General features: G+C 35.9%; 1 protein-coding gene across 1 annotated transcript in view; it reads left to right on the top strand.

The window, feature by feature from the left end:
- The window catches only part of LOC139140681 (unconventional myosin-Id-like), a 62,221-nt gene that overhangs the window by 23,915 nt on the left and 24,878 nt on the right, over positions 1-13,428 (top strand).

Below are 13,428 nucleotides of genomic sequence, written 5' to 3'. Positions count from 1 at the left end.
ACGAACTAAGTACGACTAGAATCCCTCGAAAATCTGGTGTAAAATCTTTCAGAGAACGTGTCAGAGTGGAACCACACGCGACGCCAGGATCAATGTCAACACGTTATAAACCCGTCCACCAACATGGCCGCCGCCATATTGAAATGTATGCAATGTGAACTTGATCGCGATCGTGATGGTACTCAGACAAAACTCATCGTTGTACAATCATAATCAACCTCACCAGTCAACTCTTATTTCTTTTGCGGTCCATTTCGTTGATCAAAGCTTGGGAATATGATCAAAGGCCCTACTAGTGCTACACCGCCTACCTCTGTGAACACTCGATGTATACTGAGTATTAAGGTCTTTGTTGGTCGTAATAGTCGTTCTGGAATGAAAATTTGTGAACAACCCAGCCGATTCTTCTATTGTTTTAACGTTCCTCTCAACACTTCCGGACAACTTATCTGATGCATACCATACTTCACACCTTTCACTCTTTCAACAGGTTAAAAGTTGCAGTGAGCGCTAATGTGTAGACATTGACAATGCATGCATCAGCTGGTAGCTACGCAGAGCGTGTGAACTAAAGGATGGCAGGAATATTTTAAAGCGTAGCGGGGAGAGGCGAAAGCGTAGGGGGAGCGCTATGGCCTGGGGAGAACACTGAGTTTTACAGCTTTATTAGCTCCGCTGTCAGCGACGCGGAGCTTATCAAATAGGTTGATTTTCCGTCGTCGTCTGTCGTCCGTCAACAATTGCCTTCTCCTCTGAAACCGCAAGTCTGATTGCTTTGAAATTTTATATGCAGTTCACGGAGGGTGACCTCACTTAACCCTTAAAGTGCCGCGTCGGTTTATAAACCGACACGGCATTCTCGCTCTCAGCGCCACGTCGGTATATAAACCGACAGTGATTGCGTTCTATGCTTATGCCTAACTTAGCCATGCTTTGCCGAACTCAGCCAGAAGGAGGGTATTCCTGACCCTTTGAACCCAGTTTAGTACCATATAAGGACTAAAATAATGACATCATGCAGCCTAACAATCGAAAATTCCAGTAATTATGCGAACTTTCTTTAAAAGAGGTCAGCGGTTTTCATGAATATTTAATCAGGTCTGCAGTTTCTCCCGTACGCGGATATGGCCACAGTGCATTGAACGAAATACGTACGTACGTTTTGAAAGCTTTACCATGCCGTAGACATGGAAGACAACTATATTATGCCAAGCTACTGCCCTCTGGGTGATAGAAATGATAGATTTTACAGTTTTTTGAGAATATTTTACGGAAAAATGACGCGATTTGCTGACCAAATCGATCGCGATAGTGAACTTCGAACGTATCGGCGGCCAAGATGGCGGCACTGTGTGATGCCTAACTCTCGACATGGAACCCGAGGTTAAGGTTTTCGAAGTCCAAAACATGCAAGATTGAGAAATTTGTAAGGATTTGGTTAAATTGAAGTGTTTTGTGAATTTTCAAGCGTTTGACTGCCAAAAAGCCCCTTTAAACTGTTGATATTTGACCTCCCGCCGTCCTGAAGCGAGACGGCCATGACAGTCGACCCGGTTTGTAAATGAAATGTAGTTGTTCCGAACTGTTGACATTGCGAGACATTTCCTACGTGTTACGCATTTTTTTAACTGAAATAAACCGGACATGAAACTTTTTTCTCGATACTTAGTGGTTTCTTTCCATTTCGTGGCGGATTTTGTGGCGTGCTTGTCAAAAAACGTGATCAAACTTGGCGAACGGATTGACTAGTATGTATGGTAGTACGAGTCCGTGACTCGATAAGCCACAGATAGTTACACATACGTACGTGAATTAAACTAATGTAAGTTGGGTCAAACACCAAAATAATCGATATAAAAAGGTTAGTGAAATGTGTTTTTGTCTTCAACTCTTCATTATAATTATACAGGCGGTTCAAACTATACAGAGTCAGTTGAATATGCCTATACTTGTGTGCATGTGTTGCACAATAGTTACCCCTCCATGTACAATATGGAACCTTGTTGTCTCTGTGTATGCAAATTAATTGTTTGTGTTTACAGGCAAACAGACTATAATTGATTTCTTCTAACTTTGAAGACAGATTTTAAATAACACTAACAAGAAATCGTATGATAGATAGTAAACTGATTACAAAGTGGATATGTACACTGAATTTTTTTCTGGAAAATCATTTCCACTAGAAGAAATAAAAATATATAAACAAGCAAACAAATACAAACAAACAAACAAACAAATACAATAGACAAGTAAACGACAATGCTTGGGCAATGCAATCATGCCGATGCTCCATACACAGTAGTTGTCAATCTACATTTAGTGTACTGCATGTAAAATATTATTTGTGTTTTTGTAGGAGATGCATTTGCACTGGAAGCATTTGTATTATTTTGAAAGACACTAATTGTTTGTTTGTTTTTGTTTATTATTTACGTATGATGTTACATGATGCTGAAATCGTGTACCTGAATTTGTGTCTTTCCATAACATGAAAATTTTATTCAAGTTTGAAGGCCGATGATGAATTTTTTACATTTTTAGAAACTTTTTATTATTTTCAGTGAATTTTGAACAAAAACGAGCATTTTAGCCCAATTTTACACCTTCAATGTGTAAATTGAAACTTTTCATTGTATAAGAGAGCTCTTCATACTTCTTCATATCCTGCGCTTTGAAATAATAATGGGTTGTTAGGGTTTCTCGTCACAGAAAATGAACTGCACCAGTCTGAAAAAAGCATAACATGTTGAGAAGTTGGGTTCAAAAAGTCCTTGGCCTGGCAGTTGCATTGCATAGAAAGTCTATGGCACTTTAAGGGTTAAGTTTGTTCATATCGTGGTGAAATTTGCATATTTGTATTTTGGGGCATTTTTGGTGTTTTGGGTAAAAAAATCTTCTTCTCTGAAACCGCTCGTCCAATTGCTTTGAAATTTAATGTGCAGTTTACTTAGGGTGACTATAGTCAGATTTGTTCAAATCATGGTGAAATTTGCATATTTGTATTTTCAAGGCAATTTTGTCGTTTTTGGTAAAAAATCTTTAAAAATCTTCTTCTTCAAAACTACCAGTCAGATAGCTTTGATATTTGGTACATAGGTCCCTAGGGATGATCTATTTCAGATTTGTTCAAATTGTGCAGAAATATGCAAATTTGCATTTTTAAGGCAATTTTTGCCATTTTTGGTCAAAAAATGTATTTCTCAAAAAGTACTGGTCTGATAGCTTTGAAATTTGGTATACAGGTTTGTATAGATGAACTAAGTAATATATATTGAATTTCTGATGAAATGTGTAATTTTGTATTTTTGGGGCAATTTTTGCCATTTTTGGTCAAAAAATGTGTATTTCCAAAACTACTCATCTGATAGCTTTGCAATTTGGTATACAGGTTCCTACAGATGAACTTAATGATATTTATTGAAATTATGATGAAATCTGCAATTTTGTTATTTTTGGGTAATTTTTGCCATTTTTGGTCGAAAAATGTGTTTCTCAAAAAGTACTGGTCTGATAGCTTTGAAATTCGATATGCAGGTTCCTACAGATTAACTAAATTTGATATTTTGACATTATGATGAAATCTGCAATTTTGTATTTTTGGGGCAATTTTTGCCATTTCTGTTAAAAAAATTTGTTTCTCAAAAATTGCCATTTTTGGTCAGAAATTTTATTCTCAAAAAACTACTCGTCAGATAGCTTTAGTGGACATGTTCTTTGGAATGATCCTATGTAAAAATTCAAATTATGATGAAATCTTCAAATGTATATTTTTGCAGCTATTTTAGCCTCATTTTTCTGGCCATTGCAATGAGCTATCAAAGATTTCCACCTTCTTCACCAACATGTGTCAAAAATAGTTATTCTCTACATAAACACAGCGGAGGTATATCGGCCGCTAGGTCGCTTGTCAATATAGTAACATTTAAATTGTTCATGCAGTCACTGATCATGTGCCCCAAAGAATTTTCTCTTTTTCTTCAGCCATTTTGGTTTGGTGTCATAGTAATCAGTACGTAGTTTGCCGCCGCCTCCGGCCACAAACCAGGAAAAAAAAGGGTGACGCGCTGTTGTTCAAGTGACGCGCGCGTTGACCAGAAACATTTTTCTTTTTTTTTTGGCCTTAGTGTTAGGACACTTTTAGTTTTAACAGTACCTTGAGTTTTGTATCACGAAAAATTAAATTTAGAATATCAAATGTGGGAAGATGATCAGCTAGGATATTGTGAAACTGACAAGTAAATTGATATATGAAAGTGATAGTGTAAATTTAAAATGATATCTGAAAAATGGTGTTTTGGATAAAAATAGTTCCTGGAAAATTGCAGAATAAGGCCATGAAAGTCCTTGAATTTGAAATGATTATGAGTGTATGGACCCTGTAGTTAATTCCTTGGCTTACAGAAATCATGTTGGCTTAGAGAAATCATGTGTCCTTTTATTCATATGAAACCCTAGTAGTTTCAGATTTTATGTCAGATACGAAGTCATTCTGCAATTTTTACAAAAGAATAGGGATAAACTTCCTAGGTAGTTTGTTTAAAATATTTCATTTAGCATGCACTTAATATAGCATAGTGTGTATAGCGCAGTGTGAGAAGATTTCAAAAATTAATCATGTACCTTATCCATGGGAACATTTTTACCCATCTACATTCCGCATGATCAATAGTAATTTCCCTTGCGTTTACCGCGGTAATGGTTAAGTTTTCCGATTCCGGTAGGGTACTCTGAAATGATGGTGAGGTTTTGGAACAGTGTCTTTGCAAAATACTCCTCATCAATGCATGATAGAGCTTGCAAGAGCCATTGAGGACTGACGGAATGAAAAAAAAAGATGAGTTCTTGTGGCTTGGAACCTTGGCAAACTAAGTGCAAGCACAAGAAGTGAAATATTACTATGGATAGAAGATTTGATGGCTGTACACATATTTGCATTGAGTGATTTATTCTTTGTCTATGCCTGAATGCATCTCCAACACAAAATGTACTTGGCACAATACTACAATGTAATGTTTGCAGTGAACGTTTGCAGTGAACATGTAGCTTCAAAGTGCCATCATTACAGTATATGGAAATTCAATGAACTCTAGCAAAGATGTCTATTTATGACAAAATGCCTCCTTTGAAATACTTTTCCTTGCTGGCTTAAAAAAATTTATGAACCGTACGTTCTACTGCAAAGTGAAAATCGTTTTTTTCCATTGTATGTGACAGCTTTGGAAGCACGAACAGCTTAGTATACCCGGTACTAATGGATTTTCACAGTGTGTTATTGCCTAATGTACATCTACAGACGTAACTTGACATGCATCAGGAGGCGTCTCCCCAGATCTCTGCAGATCATCAGGCATTTTGTCATTGGATGATTGCAAGAGATACTGCTGCTACTTGACAGCTGAAAATGTGAAACCTAATATGAGCAAAGACCGGTTGCCATGGCAATGTCTGACTGAAATATGGATGAGAATATAGATGAGCTGATGATGGCACTCAATTCTGATTTTAATGCACAGTGCATCTGACATTCACACACGCCTCCATTTAACCCTGTCTTCCATGACCTCGTATACCATATACCCGTCCAACATTATTTGATTTCAGTTTCAAAGGCTGGCATGAAAGTGGAATGGTACAGTCTATCTATTCAAAGAGATGACAAACATTAAAGACTTATTTTCCATGCCAAGTCATGTACTACTTCATGATACCTGTTATGAATGTGAAAAAAGGGTTCCAAGTTGTATATTGTGGATTTCACATGCGAGGATTGAGATAAAGTTGTAATCACTGCAGTGCTTTACATCCTAAGGCCTTGTTTTACCAAATTGCCAGGAATATTTAGGAGAATAGATCTAGACCAGAGAAATTGTCAATTTAACAAAAAACTGTAGTTCCATCGTCCCGTAAGATAAAATTTGGATGGTTTTTCTGGGGTTTTTTGTTCTCTGGATTCATTTTCCACTCAAACATGGAGGCATACTCTTCCAATGTATCAGTTTTCAAAAGAATGGCCTGATAGATTTTCCACAGTAAACGTTAATTTTGACAGACCAATGGATAATCAGGAGGTATTGCATTTCTACTTCCTTTTCCAACCGATGCATAATTTATGAAATTTGAAGTATTGTAGTTGATGTACTATTCATGATATTAATCATTCATAAAGCTGAAAGCACCGGATTATGATTTACAAGGTTTAACAACCGGTAAAAATTTACCAGCAAATGACCGTATGCAACGCTACATTACAGAGAGGAAATTGCTGTTTTTATGACAATCATGAGCCTATATTCCACCGAACTTTCTACCCGAACATACGCCTGGCAAAAATTAGGGTTTAATAAAACAAGTCATTAACAGATCATTAAATGTCTTAAAAGAGCTTTCGATATGCCATGCAAGATTCCTCTAAGCGTCTAGAAATTAAAATCTAATAAAAATTGACTCAATAGCCAAGAGAGTTGTGCCTGCAGGCAGAGTCAGATTACCACTTTATTTGCTTTTAAAAAATCACTGCCCTGTTTGCACATAGCTTCAGAGCATCATTCTGCTTTCATGAATTAAAAGTACATGTCAATTTTACTTCTTAGTTTACATTCAAGGCATACAGTGCTTGTTATTTGTACCGTAGTAAGCTGTAATTGTGACAGTTTGTGAGGATGTTTATGAATCTATCCACCAGCTACTGTTTCATGTTCCATTTACTGTAACAAAGTATGTTATTATTTCAAATTTTCTTGTTGCTGGTATGGCCTACATACACACCTTAGTTTTTGACATTGTCATTGTAAGTCCTGGAATTGAATTAATTTCGACGATATTGATAATTATTTCATACCATTATATTGATTGTGCTAATAAAGCAATCTAATTGGTCGTGATGTGAAACTAACCATGCTCTATTCACAATATAGCACATGAGAACATGCGCAAGCTCTCAGCTGGAGAAAAATTCATATTTTGACATTTCACAAAAGAATTTCAATATACTGGTATGATATAATAGCAATAAACCATCCCAGAAATGGGTATACTACTCAATTTTGACCAGTTCACTCCATATGTAGTGAACTTGTCACAATCTTGTGGTGTACTGTCACTTGGTGTAGTTTATTGCTAAAAAATATTCATGCATTTACAGAATATAAAAATACACATCATTGACAGCTGATGTCATGTTTAGTTCAGTTCATATCAGGCTTGCTATGATAAAATTGAATTCCTTGAAAGTTAGCACGTATAATACTTTTTCCCAAAATAGCTATTCCTGGTTGGTTGCAGTATAAAAGAGAGACCAAAGCAGTCACTTTTGATAATATTTTCATAATTATTGTTCTGTAATACAGATACTTTTTACTCATTCTTCTCCGTAAAGTGAATTGAAATTCAAAGCAGTAACCTCGCCAACACATACACTGTGTACAATGAATTATTGTTGACAAATGAATTCTAGTCAAGACTTAAATCAAATCGTCAACAACAATAATATACATGAAGGACATTTCTCCCATAAATGCTTCATTGACAAGTTGAACTGTAGGCCCTTTTTCAAGGTTTTAGGAGAAGAACAAGAAATTGTTTTACCAGAACAATAATACTGGATAAAAGTGTCAGCTGTTGTCCATATAAGGTAGTATGCACTTCAAAAGTGACAGACTTAAACTTTTGCTCAAACTTACCTCAAGGAATCTTTCAACCAGTTTCCTTCATATTCTGTAATAAAAATCAGGGGTCACTGTGCAAATTTTTTACTGGAGAACCAAATTACCAAAAGATTTACCAATACTTGAAATTCAAAATGGCTGCCATCTCCGTGTTAACACTACAGGAAAAAATAATTATTTTTTGATTTTCAGAAAAACTAAGTCAGTGAAAATTTTCTTACACTAAGAACTTTACATGTAAAATGAGGCACCACAAGTGGTAGACCAGAAAACTATTGTAAAAGTTTTAGAGCCTAAATGTCTGTCTGTGAGGAGCATTCTACCTTAAAATAAATAGAAAGAAAACTAGCCATTGCTGATCATGAGGGAGGTGAATTTGTAGTCATTCAACTCAACAAGCTGGGGGATCTACATTTGTGTATGTCGCAGCCGTGTACACAAGCAGAGAATCAAGCAGCAATGTATCTCAGCTAGTGGGCTCCCTGTCTGTGATGCTCCGGCATAATTTACCACTGTGCGCCAAACATGCCAGAAACCACAGGACATCCTTCACAAATTGATGCATGTACAGAGGGATGGTACCGATTTGAAAAAACCAAAAAAAGCATGTTGCGTCATCGTGCTGGGATTTTTGACGTACCATTGTCATTAAGAACATGAACCCATGCTCACAGGCTTTGATTACAACATTGCTTCATAAAGCATTTCATCATTCATCTCCTGAAAAGTGACATCATTAATGGATTGTGCAGTTGCCATGGCAACCATTGTGGCTGGCACATTCGAGATGTGTGATGCCTCTCTTCTCAGATCACATTTATTTCATGTCTTATCCCAGTCATTCATTCATCACAGTATTGATTAAGGTTGTGTGGTCTGTTGATGGTTTCCATGGCAACATCAATGCCTCGGTATCCACATCAGTGTTGAAATAACACACAGCCTCAGTTGACTGTGCTTGTCATTGAAGAGGTAGCGCTACCCACAATTCTTGTAAGACTGTACGATAGTACTGTCAGTTCATCATACTTGAGGAGTCAATTTGCAAATTTATGAGACTCATCCCTTCTCTACCCCCATTCCCCCTCTCTCTCTCTCCCCCCCTCTCTCTCTCTCTCTCTCTCTCTCTCTCTCTCTCTCTCTCTCTCTATCTCCCCCCCATATGCTCTCTTGATTCTGGAATAACACCTATATTGCATATTTCTCCTTTGTCATATAAATGTTCTATTCCCCCTACTATGCCAATTTTACAATGCTTTCATGGGACTGACAGTGATTGTAATCTTTTCAGCAAAGTATTTATACCTTACTATGAAACTCCAGCAGGCAGACTGTATATATTTCTACTATTACAGAATCGCAATTAACCACTTTAAAAATCATTATTGCTTCAATATGAACACAGAAATGCTGTTTTTGATGCTTTTTCTGCTGTTCGTGACCAATGCATAGGCAGCATAAGTCGCCTGATTTTACTTTTAGGAAATGACATATGATATTAAATCGAAAAAACAAAATCTAATGCCAAAGTAGTTGTAACTGGATCCAATCAGTAGAATGGATGCTTTGATAGATATCATAACAGCTTTCTCATACTTGTGTGAAAGTGGAATGATTTCATTTCCTTGCTGTATATTTCCTTTCAACAGAAAAAAATATCAGATAATAATAAAAATATCACCATGATCCTTCCATCAAAGATATCAAGATTTATACACTGTACAGCTTAATGCAGTTATTGTACATAAAAAAGTTAATGACATTATTTGTCTCCTGAAATAATTAAGTGAGAAGCATATTTGTAATATACCCCCCTCCCCCCACCCATTATACATTTTCCCAGAATGCAGTATTGATTTGTGAAGCAGAATGTTTGATTGAAGCTTGAATAACTCATTCTCAATAGTCTTACATGTATTTGCATAAAAGCAGGGATAATGCATGTATGCCATCTCCTACCCTGCATCGCCTGACATTGGCAGAACCCATTACTATGGATTCAATAATCCTCAGCTTGCAATTTTAGCAAATAACAGTCAAATGTTTTTCTGATATCACACCCAGGGGAACACATTGGAATACTATTTGAAAAACATCAGCCGGTAGAAGCAGGGAGTAGCTTTAGAAGTCCAATTTTTTCTCTTGTTTTTTATTTCTAAAGCCGGTTGGAGCTCTTTACGGGGTAAAAGGTGTATTAGACTTAGAAAGGGAAAGTTTTGAATAGTTTCCATGGCGATGAATCTTCTGAGAACCCAATTAGTTGACCATTGTTTGATATGTTTTCCGACTGATGGGATTTAGATCCACCCGGGAAATCTACTTTCCAGGAGAGCTACATGTATGTTTGTAGCCATAGATGTCAAACAGAAGTCTGTAATTTCAGCACAGCTGTCCCAATCAAGGATTTTCACCAAGTAGTGATTATTTTGTCAGTCAAATGGGAATATAATTTGAAGAAGCAAATTATATATTTTGGTGAGACAAAGTAAGCAAATTAGAAATTTTGAATGCCAATCAATAATTTTGATGAAAACTGTAAACATGTATGCACATCATAGTGATGTGACGAAAATGAGCCAGAATGAACAGATGTGAATTTCTGTCACCAGCAGCCAATATAGTTTGCTGAGTGGTATAGTCAGTGAAATCACTGTTTTGCCAGGCCACTGATTGATATATATCCATGCATATACTTTCTATTATGATGAGCTCAGAGATACCGGTACATACCAGCCACATGTTTTGAATGCATCTGATGTATCTCCATTTTCAAGAGATGACGTCAATAACTTAATTTGGAATTATTTTATTTTCCTAAAAACTCTTTCATTCAAAGCATCGATATCAAGTTCAACAAAATCTAGCTCATTTCTTTCGGCTGTATACTCCGCTTAAATCATGATTTCAGTTCATGGCATGACAAGTCCACTTCTGCAAGCATGATCATTGTTAATATGCATTAATATGCATAAGGCATTTATTAACAACTTGCTGTTGTTTCTGATTCTGCCCCTCCAAAAAAGACGAATATTACTCATCATTCACCTTGTGGCACAATATGAAACTACCCGGGGTATGTGTTAGCATTCACAAGAACAGTTTACAAGATCCTCGAAGTTTTGTTTCCATGGACACCAGTACAATTCACATTCTGGTAACAGTTTGGTGTTGAATGTAAAACTTTAAGCTGTCCAATATTGTACCTATATTACTCAATTTCCAGAAGTGTAATCTTAGACACATTTTAATCGACTGAAGTGTGAAAATTGGATATCCCCTCCCCATTAAGTCTGACCCATTCCTTCCAATGAATGCAGTCACAAAATTTACACTTTTAAGTGGCATGTAGGTATTAAACATACTGAACGTGAATATGAAATTGCTCTTAGCTAATAAAAGAACAATTCTTCGTCAAAGACAATTCTTCATCCAGCATTCTTTCTCACCACAACTTCTGGCTTGTTGATCGTGATTCCTAATACTAGTAGTTTGGCACTATGATGAGAAACGTTAAAAGAACTGATGGATATTCAGAATGTACTGCTCCATAAATGTCAACATGTCTCATACATTATCGATTCTGGTCATGGCATTGTGGACGCAGTTATTACATCAGGACGTATGGATGTTTCAGTGCATCGAAAAGCCTGTCAACAAGTCATTGCTTTCTGCCTTTCAACAATTTTGTAAAAATTGATGTCCTCGTAGATCGGATAATTCATTTCAGAGTTCCGTATAATCACTTATGAACATGGGTGTACGATATCTTGCTTTCCTCTTTGAGCAGCTCAGTTGATGAGTTATAGAAGAAAATTATTCTTTTGTGTCCCAAAAGTTCATGAAGTTCACAATTTGAATCATTAGAAATAGTACCTCACATAGTACTGTGGTCTGATGTTGATTGAGACTGAATGATAGGTAGAATGCTCCTCAGAGACAATATTCTGACTCTTAACCCTTTCACCACCGTGGTTTGTCCCAAATCCATTGTTTTCTATGGTAAAGTTGGACCTGTATACAGGGAACTGGGGGTGAAAGGGTTTGAAGATGCTTTATAGGTCTACCGCTTGTTGGGCCTCATTTTGAAGCTCCTGGAGTAAATAATGTTTTCACTGGCTTATTTTTGTGGAAATTAAAAATTTTACTTTTTATTTTCCCCATGGAGTTCACACAGGGATGGTGGCCATTTTAAATTCAAGTGTTGGTAAATATTGAGTAATTTGTTTCTCTACAGTCTTGTACCAAATTTCGCATGGTGACCCCTGATTGTTAGTCTTGGTTTCAAAAGGGATAGGTTTAAAGTTTCATTTAGGAAAGTCGGGGCAAAAGTTTACATCTTTCAACTTTGAGGTGCAGACTACTTTAATTTATGAAGAAAATAGGTGAATGAGCAGTTGTCTGTAATTAACATAATGGTAAATTTTATTTCTTATATGATATAGTGCATTACATATTCAAATATCTCAATGCGCTTTACATTAAAAAGAGAAAAATGAAAACAATAAAAATGTACAATAAAAAGTAACAACTTATAAAAATGTGGAATTGGACTTGATAGAAATTGAAGTTCATGCATATTGGTGCTGTCATATGGTAGTACCCATGCATATTCAAGTTCAAAATATAGCCATATACATGTATAAGGTACATGTACTCTCCTATCCCCTGGCTCCTATCACAGTGTATGAGAACTTTTTAAGTTAAAATATCTTTTCATCAACTTTGCTGTATGTAAATGTAAAGAAACCATGATAACTAATATTATCAGGAAGTACGGGAAAAAGGGAGGCAATATCAACAATTTGTGGCTCCTTTTTTGAGCATTTTTTAAGCAACCTTGGCAATCTGCCAAATCTGTCCATGTACATGTAATGTCTGTGGACCATCTGATTTGAATAACCTATCAGCCTTGGCAAGTTGCCAAAGGACAAAGATGGTCAACATCCAGACCAAAATAGCAATCCAGAAAACAGGAATTACCTCATTTGATTAAAAATGTATCAAGGATATCTATAAATGACAGATAATACAATAAATACAATATTCTGTACAGATACTTGTGATTGCTGTCAAAGAAAAGATCATATTTTTTTGTTATTGTTCATTGTTTTGAAACTATGAATGATAATAAAGGATATTTATGAAATATCATGGATATATTACTCATCCTATTCTACTATAATTTGACAGTGTTACAGAATATGCTCTTATATGTAAAATTTTGAATGAAAAGTGATGGGTGTTTACAAAGTTTCAGTTTCTGAATATCATCTTATAACTTTTTTATTGTCAATATAATTATTTTTATTATGCCTACATAAGAAGAGATACACACACACAATGCCAAAGTAGTGAATAAAAATATTAAAGAACAATGGTACAAAATGACATTAGAATTGCAGTAACATCATATTCAGAGTGTGACGGTTATGTACAGCCTTTGCCGATAAAAGATGACAGACACTATCTGTCTACCTATCTGGTACAGAAAGTCCTCATGCTTTTTAACCCTTTGGTGCTGCTGCAATTTTTCCCACCAAAATATTTTACTGCAACATTTTACCAGTTTATATAAATTTTCCTGTAAATTTTTTGACAATTTTGGACCAAATTGATATCACATTTCATTGGCTACAGGTTTTCATTAAAATTTTGGCATAACTTCGACAAAATTTGACAGGGGCATATTTTATTAGAGCAACAAAATCAATTTTGGCGCTCAAAGTGTTAACATCGAATATGAATATTACTTGTCAAAGATTTG

This window comes from Ptychodera flava, chromosome 9 (assembly GCF_041260155.1).
Source record: "Ptychodera flava strain L36383 chromosome 9, AS_Pfla_20210202, whole genome shotgun sequence".
Taxonomy (NCBI): Eukaryota; Metazoa; Hemichordata; class Enteropneusta; family Ptychoderidae; genus Ptychodera; species Ptychodera flava.
The sequence above is the reverse complement of the archived record's forward strand: the minus strand, read 5'-3'. Positions and strand labels throughout refer to the sequence as shown.